Source organism: Macaca nemestrina, chromosome X (assembly GCF_043159975.1).
Source record: "Macaca nemestrina isolate mMacNem1 chromosome X, mMacNem.hap1, whole genome shotgun sequence".
Classification (NCBI taxonomy): domain Eukaryota; kingdom Metazoa; phylum Chordata; class Mammalia; order Primates; family Cercopithecidae; genus Macaca; species Macaca nemestrina.
Window position 1 is genome coordinate 4,346,555 of NC_092145.1, and position 12,431 is coordinate 4,358,985.

The 12,431-nt window shown below is 39.9% G+C and overlaps 1 long non-coding RNA gene across 1 annotated transcript in view; it reads left to right on the plus strand.

The window, feature by feature from the left end:
- The window catches only part of LOC139360594 (uncharacterized), a 62,918-nt gene that overhangs the window by 4,105 nt on the left and 46,382 nt on the right, over positions 1-12,431 (plus strand). The window contains exon 2 of the long non-coding RNA XR_011618090.1: positions 7,160-7,340. This is a non-coding gene — a long non-coding RNA (uncharacterized lncRNA). The remainder of the gene's footprint in view (positions 1-7,159; positions 7,341-12,431) is intronic.

A 12,431-nucleotide genomic window follows, 5' to 3' on the forward strand; every position in this document is an offset into this window, starting at 1 on the left:
TCATGGTAATATAATTGTTTGCATCAGTGCAATAAGAATCCATTTTCTTTTGCAACAGGATGCAATTGGAGAAACTGGTTGTTTTACCAAGGCTTTGACTGGAAGGGTATGCTTTCCTTTAAGGAGTCAAGCTCGACTTGCAGAGCTGATAAAAGCCCCTTGGGAAAACTGGCCTCATACTCTTGTCTACACAGTCCCTGTACAGGGTTCCTGACCTGTGGTGTAAAGAATGTCACTTTCTGACAGGCCCAGGAGCTCTGAGTTTATCTTGGGACCTTAAGATGAGAGGATCAGCCAACTCACGGGTATTTGAGGATACAAACCCATTATTGGGCTCGGCTTTAAAAGGTCTTATCTGAGATTCCTTGTGGAACAAAGTTCCATCAAGGCTGATCTAAAAGGCCTATGTAGAAATAATAATTCTTGCTGTACTTTATGCAAATAATTAGGCCAAATATAAACCTCAAGTCTATTTTGCAAACAACTTAGTCCTATCACTATCTGTTTTTTAACAAAAATGAGGACTGGAGAGAGAGAAATTATGTTATAAAACTTATCATACATTTGTCATTAAATTCTAGAATCATTAGTTGTTTTTAAGTTTTTGCCTACATTTTAGACTAACCCTGCTTATTCATGTGAACCAAGCAGCAATCTCCAGCTGCAGCTAAGAAAGAACAAAAGGGATAGGTGATGTAGAAATCTGGTTCAACATTCTAGTTCTGAGCAATTATCCTGCAAATCCTTCCAGGGGATGGGAATAAATAGGATTCCCATCACTTGGAGGTTTCCTTTTGGGGAAAGTAGGACCAAGGGAGCTAACCAAAGCCAAGCCACATGCACCCAAAGCCAAACTATAGCCACCAGTTATCTGAGCATGTTGCAAAACATCTTTTTCTCTCCCTTGTTGGAGGAAGACTCAATTCCACAGCTTCACCTTAGCAATAGGCTTATAAGGAGTCCATGCAACCCCCCCACCCCCACCCCCACAAGACACAGTTTTGTCTCAGACTCAATTCCAAGCTTCAGGTCAAAGCATTAGGAAAGAAAACTGGATCTGAGGGATCCAGAGGCAGATGATAATGGGAGTTAAACAGCCCAGTGCAGGTGAGCATGGCTAATTCCTGCCAATTAAGCCAAGCTTCCTGTTTTACAGATAAAGGCCATGCTAGTATCCATGGCATAAATGAGGTTTAGAGAATTCAAAGGCTACTGACAGTAGGGGAGATAGGGCATACGTGGGTAAGAACAGGTATTCCCACCTCCGGGCCCCTTTGTTAACATGGGTGAAAGCCACTTTGACACCCATGGGTGACACCCTGTCCCAGTCGCCAGGACTCAGGGATACAAAGATGAAGGAAAGAAAGAGGAATGCCTTGCTTTCCCTGTCTCATATACCCCAGGTATTTGCTAGTTAGAGAAAGGAACCAAGGATGCCTGTTCTCCTCTTTCTAGATGAGAAACCATTCATCTTCAGCCTGTACCCTTTTTGAATGCACCCTGAACCCTGGGAGTCCTCTGAAAAAAATACCTTCTTTTCTTTCCTCCTCTGTCTTCTCTTCACTGATAGGTAATTGTATCTCCATACAATGGGACACTTCCTTTGGATGCATCATCCAAACTGGGAAGAGTTAATTTCCTACACTTTAAACAGTTTTTTGTTTTGTTTTGTTTTGTTTTTGCCTGCCAGTCTTTTGGCCTCCCTCTCCCTGTGTAAACTGGTAAAAGGCCTTGGAATTTTTGAACTGTCCTTACCCCTGACCCTTGTTTTGTTTTAATACATGTTTTCTAATAACCAATTTGTCTTTTCTTGCCTTCAGGCCAGCAAACTCCAAACTGGCATGCAACCAGAGCCTCAAACAATGATCCCTTTTTCCAGGGACCCTTTGTTAGGCCTCTGAGGGAGCTCTGACTGTCATTTTCCCAAAACAGCACCTGCTGTCAGCAGGAAGCAGTTAAGATCACTCTTTGTCCTTATCCTTATTCTGACAGCAGTTAGATGTACTTCTTTATAAGGGGAAATGAGACAGCCAATGCCTAGGCAGATAAAAAGGGGGTCCCTGGAGAATCTCCAACCCACCCCTAACAAGTGTTTATATCAGATGCTTTTGTGCTATGAGGAAACCTGCCCAGGGCTTGTCTGGGCATGCCCACAGTGGATTAGAGCCCAACGTGTGCACTGGGGGAATTGGATGGAGCCACAGGGAATTCACACCTTATGCAGGGGAGGAGCCTGCTCTCTTCAGCTCATGTGGTGACCTGGAAATCAATCTGTGAGGTGGAGGGTCTGTGGGGCTGTTAGCAGGACTCCATCTCATTTTGCTGAGAAGTTTTTTTTTTTTTCCTTTTTTCCTTTTCACCCAATAAATTCCTCTCTAATTACCCTTCAATGTGTCTATGCACCTAGTCCTTCCTGGTCATGTGACAAGAACCTTTTTTTCTACAACATCACTGTCATCTTCACTCCCTTCCCCTCCGTATAACATAAACATACTAAAATTGTGTATTAAAACCACACTGAGATACCACTACATACTAACTAGAATGAGTTCAAATTAAAAGACTGATAATACCAGGTATCAGTGAGAATACAGAACAACTGAAACACTCATACACTGGTGGGAGTAAAAACTGTTGCAGCACTTTGGAAAATAGTTTGACTTCATCTAATAAAGTTGAAGATATCCATACTTTTGTGACCCAGCAATTCCACTACCAGGTATTTACCCTACAGAGTTGTGTGCACCTGTGCCCCAAGAGACAAGCACAAGGAATGTTCATGGCAGCATTGTTCATCATACCCTCAAACTTGAAACAACCCAAATGTCCATCAACAACAGAAAAGAGAAAGAAATTGTGCTATGTTCATACAACAGAATTCCATACAGCATCAAAAACGAACAAACTACTGCTACACACATCAACCTAGATGAATCTTGTGGACACAGTTCTGAGAGAAATTCACCAGGCCCCAAAAAGTACACACTGCATGATTCTATTTACATAAATTTCAAAAATGGGCAAAACTAAACCCATTTTAGTACACACTCATGTGTACACACTCCATGATTCATTTACATAAATTTGAAAAATGGGCAAAACTAAACCCTACTTAGGTGGTCATACAGTATAGCTAGTAAGTTGGAGATTATTACACCTTCAGGAAGAGATGGACATACCAGGCAAAGGTTTGCATAAGTGAGGGGCTCCATGCGAATTTATTAAAATCAACAAGTAGATGCAAAATGAATGAATGAATGAATGGGAATGAATAAAAGACTGTCAGGAAAGCCTGGCCAGCAGCAGGCAGCTCCAGGCTACAGATTAGTGTGGTGTCTCCAGTGAGAAAGGACAGAAGGGAGTGTTCCTGGAACCTCTGCAATAGGAAACATCCTGGTTCAAGTTGACCAGAGAGCCTGCTGGCTCCATGCCATTTATGCCATCTTGTCCTCTTATTACACATCAAAGACGTCTCTCTCATGGGTACTTAGTACATGCATGCTCATGACTGCCACAACCAGGCAGTCAGAGTTTCTAGGAAGTTCCAGATGGGTCTTGCCGCACATCACAGGAGAGGCAGAATGAGTCTTGATCCTAATTTCCCATGACCAAGTTTACTATTTTTATAAAGGTGCCAAAAAATAGACATGAACATTAATTTTTTTAAAAAGAAATTATTTTGGCCAAATATATCTTCCAAACTCTATGCAGTTCTTTAGTAAGAAAATGAGGAATGTACAGGGCACAATAATCCTTCCATATGGACACTACATCCCAGTGAGTTTCAGGTGGGAGATCCAGTCCCTGGCCTGGACTCCTAGTGTATATCTCTGGGCTAGACTGTGGCAATGGTCCTTTAACTGTTCTGGCTTTCTCTACCCAATCTGGTCATCAAAACCCAAGGGGCCTTTGCTTTGCTTGGCAAATAGTGGACACTATAGGTGTTAGTTCCTCTTAGCCTTCCTGAACTAATCCAGGGCTTCTTTCCCATTTCATGTCTCCTGCCTCCTAAAGTACAGCTTCTGTGCTAACCATGCCACATTTCTCACCTGCCCAAGACTTCTCAACTGGGAAGCACTTCTACATCTCTTTGATCTGGGTTCAGAATTATGTGTACCACTATCTGGTAGCTCACAGAGGGCAGGGACCATATGGGGGATTCCTTGTCTTCCCAAGCCCCTACCACAGCGTCAGAGCCTGGTTTGGTGGACGAATAGGAAAGGGAGCAGGGTAAGGATCAATTTAATATTGTTATTTAGTGCTACAGTAGCCCAGATAAATTTCTCCTTTGAGCTGCCTTAGTATCACACATTTTACATTTCCAAGTAGCCCATGTAATGTTGCATGACCCTGAGAGTAAATGCCTCCTTAAATGTTGTGCCCTGGGCACTCCACTTGCTACTTCTTAGTTCCAGCATTGGTTGCCAATTCTCTTTTTATGTGGGATCTCAGGCAAGTTGGGCCATCTCTAAATTGTGTTTCTGGGCCTCTGCAATAGGAAACATCCTGGTTCAAGTCAACCAGAGAGCCGTCTGGCTCCATGCAATTTATGCCATCTTGTCCATCTTTTAAAACTGGTATCCAGTTTGATGAACTGTGTCCATCTTTTTAAATTGGTTTACATAAGACCCTAGAACTGCCCTAGCCAGCCCAAGTAAAGAGCCTTGGGGCACTAACTCTTTCCATTCTGAAGCAGTTACTATTGCCTAAGCAATCTTAGGGTAGCTTAAATCAAAAGCACAGGCTATAGGCACAGAACTTTAAAATGTTTTTATAGGAGAAAATGTCTTCACCTAAAGATTGTGAGCAAGCCATGTTTTTGCCCTCTGGTCATTTTTATTTTGTTTTGTTGTGTTTTGTTTTCCAGCATTTGTGTAATTATTTGTGTCTTCAGTTGCTATTTAAAAAAAAAAAAAAAAAAAAAAAAAAAAAAACCACTTACCATGACAACTATAACAGTTTTGTCTCAATAAAATGAAGCTTCAAAAATACTGAAATATGTAGGACTCTAATATGCCTCCTTTTTAAAAAAAAAAAAATCAAAATTTTCTTCTCTTTAGAAAAGCCGTCTCACTATTCTCCACTTTCTCTGTGTTACTTGTCACAGAAAGCCGGAAGACTTCAACAAGGAATACCCAAGGGCTAAAATCAAATGAAATTTTCGTAAAAAGCCAGGTCATGAAAAATCAAAGGATGACAAACTAGAGATTTATCATGGACATATTCTGAAGATGTGTACAGGTTCTTTTACATACAATGTTTCATTTTATCATGATTTTACCTCATTTTACAGAAGAGAAGAACACTCAGAAGTTCAATCACTCGTCCAAAGAGGCAGGGCTAACCCAGGGCAGACCTGCTCCAGTGATCATTCTCTTCTGGCTTATCACAACATTGTTTATTTAAGCAGTCTGGTCACCTAATTATTATAATCAAGCAAAAACTGAGCGTTCAGAATGATCTTTTTCAAATAGAAAACTAAGAGTTTTTGTTAAAAAATAAAATTGATCCAGTTACTAGTCTTCCTGTCAGTATACCTTTGGAACAACTATAATCCCCTCTCACCTGGCTCCCTCTGCCCTAAGTCAGATCAGAAATTGCAGGGTTAGGGAGGCAAGGAACCCCTGCTGCAACCCACAAGAATGGCTATCAAAAGGACAAATAATAACAAGTGTTGATGAGGATGTGGAGATATTGGACCTCTCACACACTGCTAGTGGATATGTAAAATGATGCAGCTGCTGTGGAAAATAGTCTTGTGGTCCTTCAAAAGGTTAAACACAGAGATACAATAGGACCCTGCAATTCCATTCCTAGGTATATGACAAAGAAAATTTAAAAATTTACATCCAAAGAAATACTTGCATATGAATGCTCCTAATTCAAATTATTCATAATAGCCGATAAGTGGAAACAACCCAAATGTCCATCAACTGAAGAATGGATAAACAAAATATGGTATATCCATACAATAGAATACTATTCAGTCACAAAAATGAAGTACTGATTGATGCTACAATATGAATAAACCTTGAAAACATATGCTAAGTGAAATAAACCAGTCACAAAAACACAAAAACTATATGATTAGCTTGTCTGAGGTTCCTAGATTAGTCACATTCAAATAGACTGAAGGTAGAATGGTAGTGGCCAGGGGCTGGGCAAGGGAGGAATGGGGAGTTAGTGTTTAATGGGGACAGAATTTCAGTTTTGCGAGATATAAAGACTTCTGGAGATTGGTTGCAAAACAATGTGAATGTACTTAACACTACTGAAGTGTACACTTAAACATGATTAATATGGTAAATTTCATGTGATATGTTTTTACCATAACAAAAAAAAATAGGTTCTGTTTCTACGAAATGTCCAGAATGGGCAAATCCAGAGTGACAGAAAGTAGATTAGTGGTTGCCAGGAACTGGAAGGAGGGAGACTGGGAAGTGACTGCTAATGCATGGGGTTTCTCTTGGTGGTGATGAATATGTTCTGGAATTACATAATGGTGATATTTGCACAACCTTGTGAATACATTGAAAAAACACTGAATTGTATGCTTTAAAAGGGTAAATTTTATCTCAAAATTTTGATACAAGAAAATAAAAGAATCTGGAAGTAGGAGCTGGAGTGTATGTCAGAGATGAAAGGAAAAGGAAAAACAGGAAATTGATGATTATGAGAAACCATGCAAAAGCAACACATTGCTTCCCTGCTCACAAATCTCATTGTCTGCAGGTGCAGACAATCATACACCAGTTAGCTCAAACCAAGAGTGGGCTTCATGGCTGGAGATAAAATAACGCAAAATACATATCCATTATGATTATTTTAAACGTAACACAAGATTGCCATGAAACCCAATTGATAACCACTCCTAATGGCTGGTCAGTGGCTAACTAACTTGAAGATACAAAAAATAATTATAATATGAATAGATACTAATATTCTATTTGAATACAGCCTAATGGCACTTATATGTCCTAATTTCATGCTTTTCTAATAATGTCTGCCTCATTCTCTCTACTGTTGTTGGATAATAGAAATCTCTTTGGACAGCTAATAGGATACTAGAGTAAATTAACAATAGCCATTAAGCTATTTGAGAAAGTCTGGTTCCTACTGGACTTGTTAGAAGTACATCAAACCTCTTGATTTATAACAGTGTAGGGCGTGAGTTCTTGGCTGCCCCATAAGGAAGGAAATTGCCGGAAGCCCTTATAGAATGAAGAAAAGTGAGAAGGTTCTTGGAAAGTGGACTGAGCTTTTAACTCTGCAAGGGACCCTCAGCACTCTTGGCATACTGAAGTGAACGCTCTGTACCTAAGTACCACTGAATCCAGCAGGTGAGCCTCCTCTCAGGTTCATCTTGCAAGATTGGCTTCTTTGCTATTCCTTTTTCAAGTAAGTTATTCTATTCCTGGCAATGAATAAAATGACCAAAGTGAATGCATACAGAATGAAGCTAAAGTCATGCTAGAGATATTGTCAAATTTAAGTAGACCACAGTACAGAATGAAGAGCTCAGAGACCCAGCAAGATCCAGCTATGCATGGGAATATAGGATACAATAAATGTGGTATCACAGGTTACAGAAAAGCATGGATCAGTTAGTAGACAGTGCTGGGAAAATTGTCTTATTATGTGAGAACAATCAAACTAGGTTCCTGTCTAACAACCTATATGAAGATGGATTCCAGATGATTTCAAGGATAATCATGGGCCGGGCATGGTGACTTATGCCTGTAATCCCAGCACTTTGGGAGGCTGATGTGGGTGACCTCTTCACCTGAGGTCAGGAGTTCGAGACCATACTGGCCAACATAGTGAAACCCCATCTCTACTAAAAATACAAAAATTAGTCGGGCATGGTGGCATGCACCTGTAGTCCCAGACACTTGGGAGACTGAGACAAGAAGATCACTTGAACCCGAGAGGTGGAGGTTGCAGTAAGCCGAGAGAGTGCCACTGCACTCCAGCCAGGGAGACAGGGCAAGACTCCATCTCAAAACAAACAAACAAAGAATAATTATGAAAGGAAAAAATGGTAACAACAAAAAAGAAATTGTGAAATACTGTTTTTGTCTTGGAATGGCAAAGGATTTCTTAAGACTCTAAAACCAAAAATGTGAAGTCTATGCTAATTGATTTGATTGCATTACAATTAAGGATTTATGTTCAATGAAGGACACTATGAACAAAATTCAAGATGGATGGCAGGATGGGAGAAAATATTTGCAATATTTAAAACCAAGAGGAACTAACTTTAAGCTAGATAAGACTTCTAAAAAGCAACACAAAAAAAGACAGAAAGCGTAATAGAAAAATTGTTAAAGTATAAAGGAGCAGTGATATGATTTGGCTCTGTGTCCTCACTCAAATCTCATCTCAACCTGTAATCCCCACGTGTGGAGGGAGGTGACTGGATTGTGGGGGCATTTTCCCCCATGCTGTTCTCGTGATAGTGAGTGAGTTCTCACAATATCTGATGGTTTTATAAGGGGATCTTCTCCCTTCACTAGGCACTTCTCCTTCCTGCCACCTTGTGAAGAGGGTGCCTTGCTTCCCCTTCACCTTCCGCCATGATTGTAAGTTTCCTTAGGCCTACCAAGCCATGAGGTAGGCCTCTTTTGTTTATAAAACCTCTTTTGTTTATAAATTAAACCTCTTTTGTTTATAAATTATCCAGTCTTAGGTAGGATTTTGATAGCAGTGTGAAAATGGAAAATACAAGCACGTAATTTATAAAGGAGTTAACCCCAAAAGCAAACACACATATGAGGAGATGCTCCAATTCATTATAATCACAGAAATGTAAATTAAAGCAACTATGTAATATCACCTTATACCTGCTAGACAGGAAAAAGTAGAAAGCTGGAGATTACCAAGTATTAACAGAGCTGAGGTATTATAGGAATTCACATGCTTTGTTGTGGGAACATAGGGCCAGCCAATTGGAAAGAAATTAAGCAAATACTGCTCAGTTAAATTAAGTATACACAGTCTCCATGGTTCAGCAATTTTGCTTTTGTATGTATGTGTGCATATATGTATGTACGGGTGTATGTATATATAGGAGTATGTGTATATATATAATATTAACTAATAGACACATGTTCATAGCAGCATTATTCATAATAGCCAAAAAATGAAAACAAGCCAAATGTTCATCAACTGATGAATTGATAAATAAAATACACTCATACAACAAAATGCAATTTGGCAATAAAAAGAAATAAAGTGGCAGGTGCGGTGGCTCATGCCTGTAATCCCAACACTTTGGGAGGATGAGGCAGGTGGATCACGAGGTCAGGAGTTCAAGACCAGCCTGGCCAAGATGGTGAAACCCAGTCTCTACTAAAAATACAAAAATTAGCCGGGCATGGTGGCGGGCACCTGTAATCCCAGCTACTCAGGAGGCTGAGCCAGGAGAATCGCTTGAACCTGGTGGGCGGAGGTTGCAGTGAGCCGAGATTGCACCACTGCACTCCAGCCTGGGTGACAGAGAAAGACTCTGTCTGAAAGAAAGAAGGAAAGAAAGAAAGAAAAAGAAAGAAAAGGAAAGAAAAGAAAAGAAAGGGAAATGAAGTACTGATATAGGCTATAACATGAATGAACCTTGAAAAGGTTCATTATGCTCAGCGAAATAAGCCAGACACAAATGGACACATGTTATATGATTCTACGTAGATGAGATATCTAGAATAGGCAAATCCATAAGGACAGAAAGTGGATTTATGGTTGCCAGGTGCTGGAAGTTGGGGACATGGAACTTCACTAACAATAGATTTGTTATTTCTTTTTTGGATGATAAAAATGTTCTAAAGTTAGACCATAGTAAAATTTGCAAAACTCTGTGAGTATACTAAAACCATTGAATTGTATACTTCAAATGGGTGAATTTTATAGTATGTGAATTATAATACAATAAAATTGTTATTAAAAAAGGAATGAATGAATGCATGCAATAGTAAACAAAAACATAAGCAGGGTTTGCATGGACTTATGATAAGAATGTGCCCATAACAAAAGAGTGTGATTAATTCAATCCTCTGCTCCAGTGGTACCTGCCTCTTTTTTTCTGACTTTGCTGATCTTCCTGGACATTGTAGATTTCTGAAACATATGATATTCTTTTTTGACTTTCTCCTGCTCACCTTGTCCCAGGTCCTCAGCTCTTCACATTCTGGGCCTGGGTTGGGCCTTGGTCTGAACCATGCTTCAGATATTGTAGGCTAAGTAGAGCCTGGTGCAGATAGAGGATATGGTAGACAACTTCTGACATGGCTCTCAGCGATTTCTGCCTCCTAGAATTCATGACCTTGGGTTATCCCCTCCCCCTTAAGTGTGGGCTGGACTTAGTAACTTCCTTCTATCTAACAGAATATGGCAAAAGTGATGGAATTACAATTTTATGATAAGATTACAAAGGACTGAATTTCATTTTGCTGTCTCTCTCTGTGTGTGTCTCTCTGTCTCTTTTATTGTTACTGTCTCTTGTTCTCTAGCTTGCTTGCTGTTATGTTGTAAGATAATTTATGGAGAGGCATACATGGCAAAAAGAAACACAAGAAGTGCCTCTGATCAATAGGTGATGAGGAACCAAGGCCTCGAACTAAAAACCTTTAAGGAACTGAATTTTGCCATGTACCATGTAAGTTGTCTTGGAAGTGTATCCTCCCAAAGCTGAATCTTCAGATGAAACTGCAGCCTTAGCTGACACCTCGAGTGCAGCCTTGTTAGAGATTCTAAAATCAGACAACCCATCTAAATCACACCAGAACAACTGATCCATGGAAACTGTGAGATAATAAATATGTGTTAAGACATTAAGTTTTGGGATAACTGTTTATGCCACAGTAGAGAGGTAGACAACGAATACAGAGGACAAAGCATATTAAATATGCTCCTTCTTTGTCACCAGAACTTTGGAACTAAGCTTCTCTTGCAGTTGGATGGGGTTAAGTGCCTGGCCCATAAAAACCTCTCAATTTGGTAATTTGTTTTTACAGTTCCAAACCCACCCTTGGACTGGGCATAGCAGCTCATGCCTGTAATCCCAGCATTTTGTGAGGCTGAGACAAGAGAATTGCTTGAACCCAGGTGTTTGAGACCAGTCTGGGCAACATAGTAAGACCCCATCTCTACAAAATTAAATTAAAAAAAAATAACTAGGCATAGTGACACGTGCCTGTAGTCTCACCCTCCCTGAGGTGGGAGGATCGCCTAAGCCTGGGAGATTAAGGCTGCAGTAAGCCGTAATCATGCCACTGCATACCAGCCTGGGCAACAGAGTAAGACCTTGTCTCAAAAACAAAAAAACACCCTTGGCTTCCCAGTACCCTCAGAGTAAAATCCGAAATAAGTCTTTACTTTAGCCTACAAAATCTTACATGATCTGGTCCCTGATACCTTTCTGGACTCATCCTACTCTCCCTTCACCCTCTCTTCCCTAGACACACTGGTATCCTTTCTGGTCATTGAAACAAATATGTTTTCACTTTGGTGGCTTCACCTTTTGGTTTCTCATTGGAAAGGTAATCCCTGCAAGACGTTTAAATAACTCACTACCTCACTTCTTGCAAGTCTCTGATAAAATACTATCTCCTTAAAGAGGCCTTTTCCAACAACCACTACAGTAAGCTTCAATTCTCAATCTCAATTCCCTTCTCTTTATTTTTCATGATAGAATTTATCACTACCTAAAATTGCACGTACTTACTTGTGTATTTGTTCTGTCTCCTCCCTATAGAAAGTCAGTTCCATGAGGGCAGGGGCTTTCTTTTGTTCACTGTTATATCTCCAGTGCCTAGAACAGTGCCTTGGAACCTATGGCCAGATCAGGGAGGAGAGGGTATTGGGAGAGATGACAAGTCACTTCCCAGAGGCGTTGTATTTTGAAGCAGAAAGGGGCAGAAAGCATCCAGAGAGAAACAGTTGCGCATTCAGGGAGCTCCAAACCTGTCGCATCACCAGGGATTCTTGGGATTCTTGAGGGATGCCAGAATATGCAGCACAAAGGTAGACAATTCTCAGTATATCTCTCACCTTAACTGTATAACTAGTTCTGTAAAAAGGTATTTTAGATGGTTGCTCAATAGGCTTATCTTCATATGTGGCTTACTCTTTATGAGGGCTGCTTTTTCTAAGTTTTCTTTATTTGCATTTTGTTCTTTCATGACTAATTATCACATATAATTTAACTGCATGATTTAATTAATCGTCAAAATGCAAAAGTGCAAAATTTTATGTAGAAATAATTACTGACACAGGCAAACACTTGTTACTTTAGAACGAACAGCTGGTAGCTAATTTTGCTCACAATTACCTAATTGTAGGTTTAGCAGCATCTGAATTTGTTATATATTCAAAAGAGATTCCATCTTTTTTAATAAATTTTTTTTCTAAATTTGAAAGAAGAGTGCATATAAGCAAAA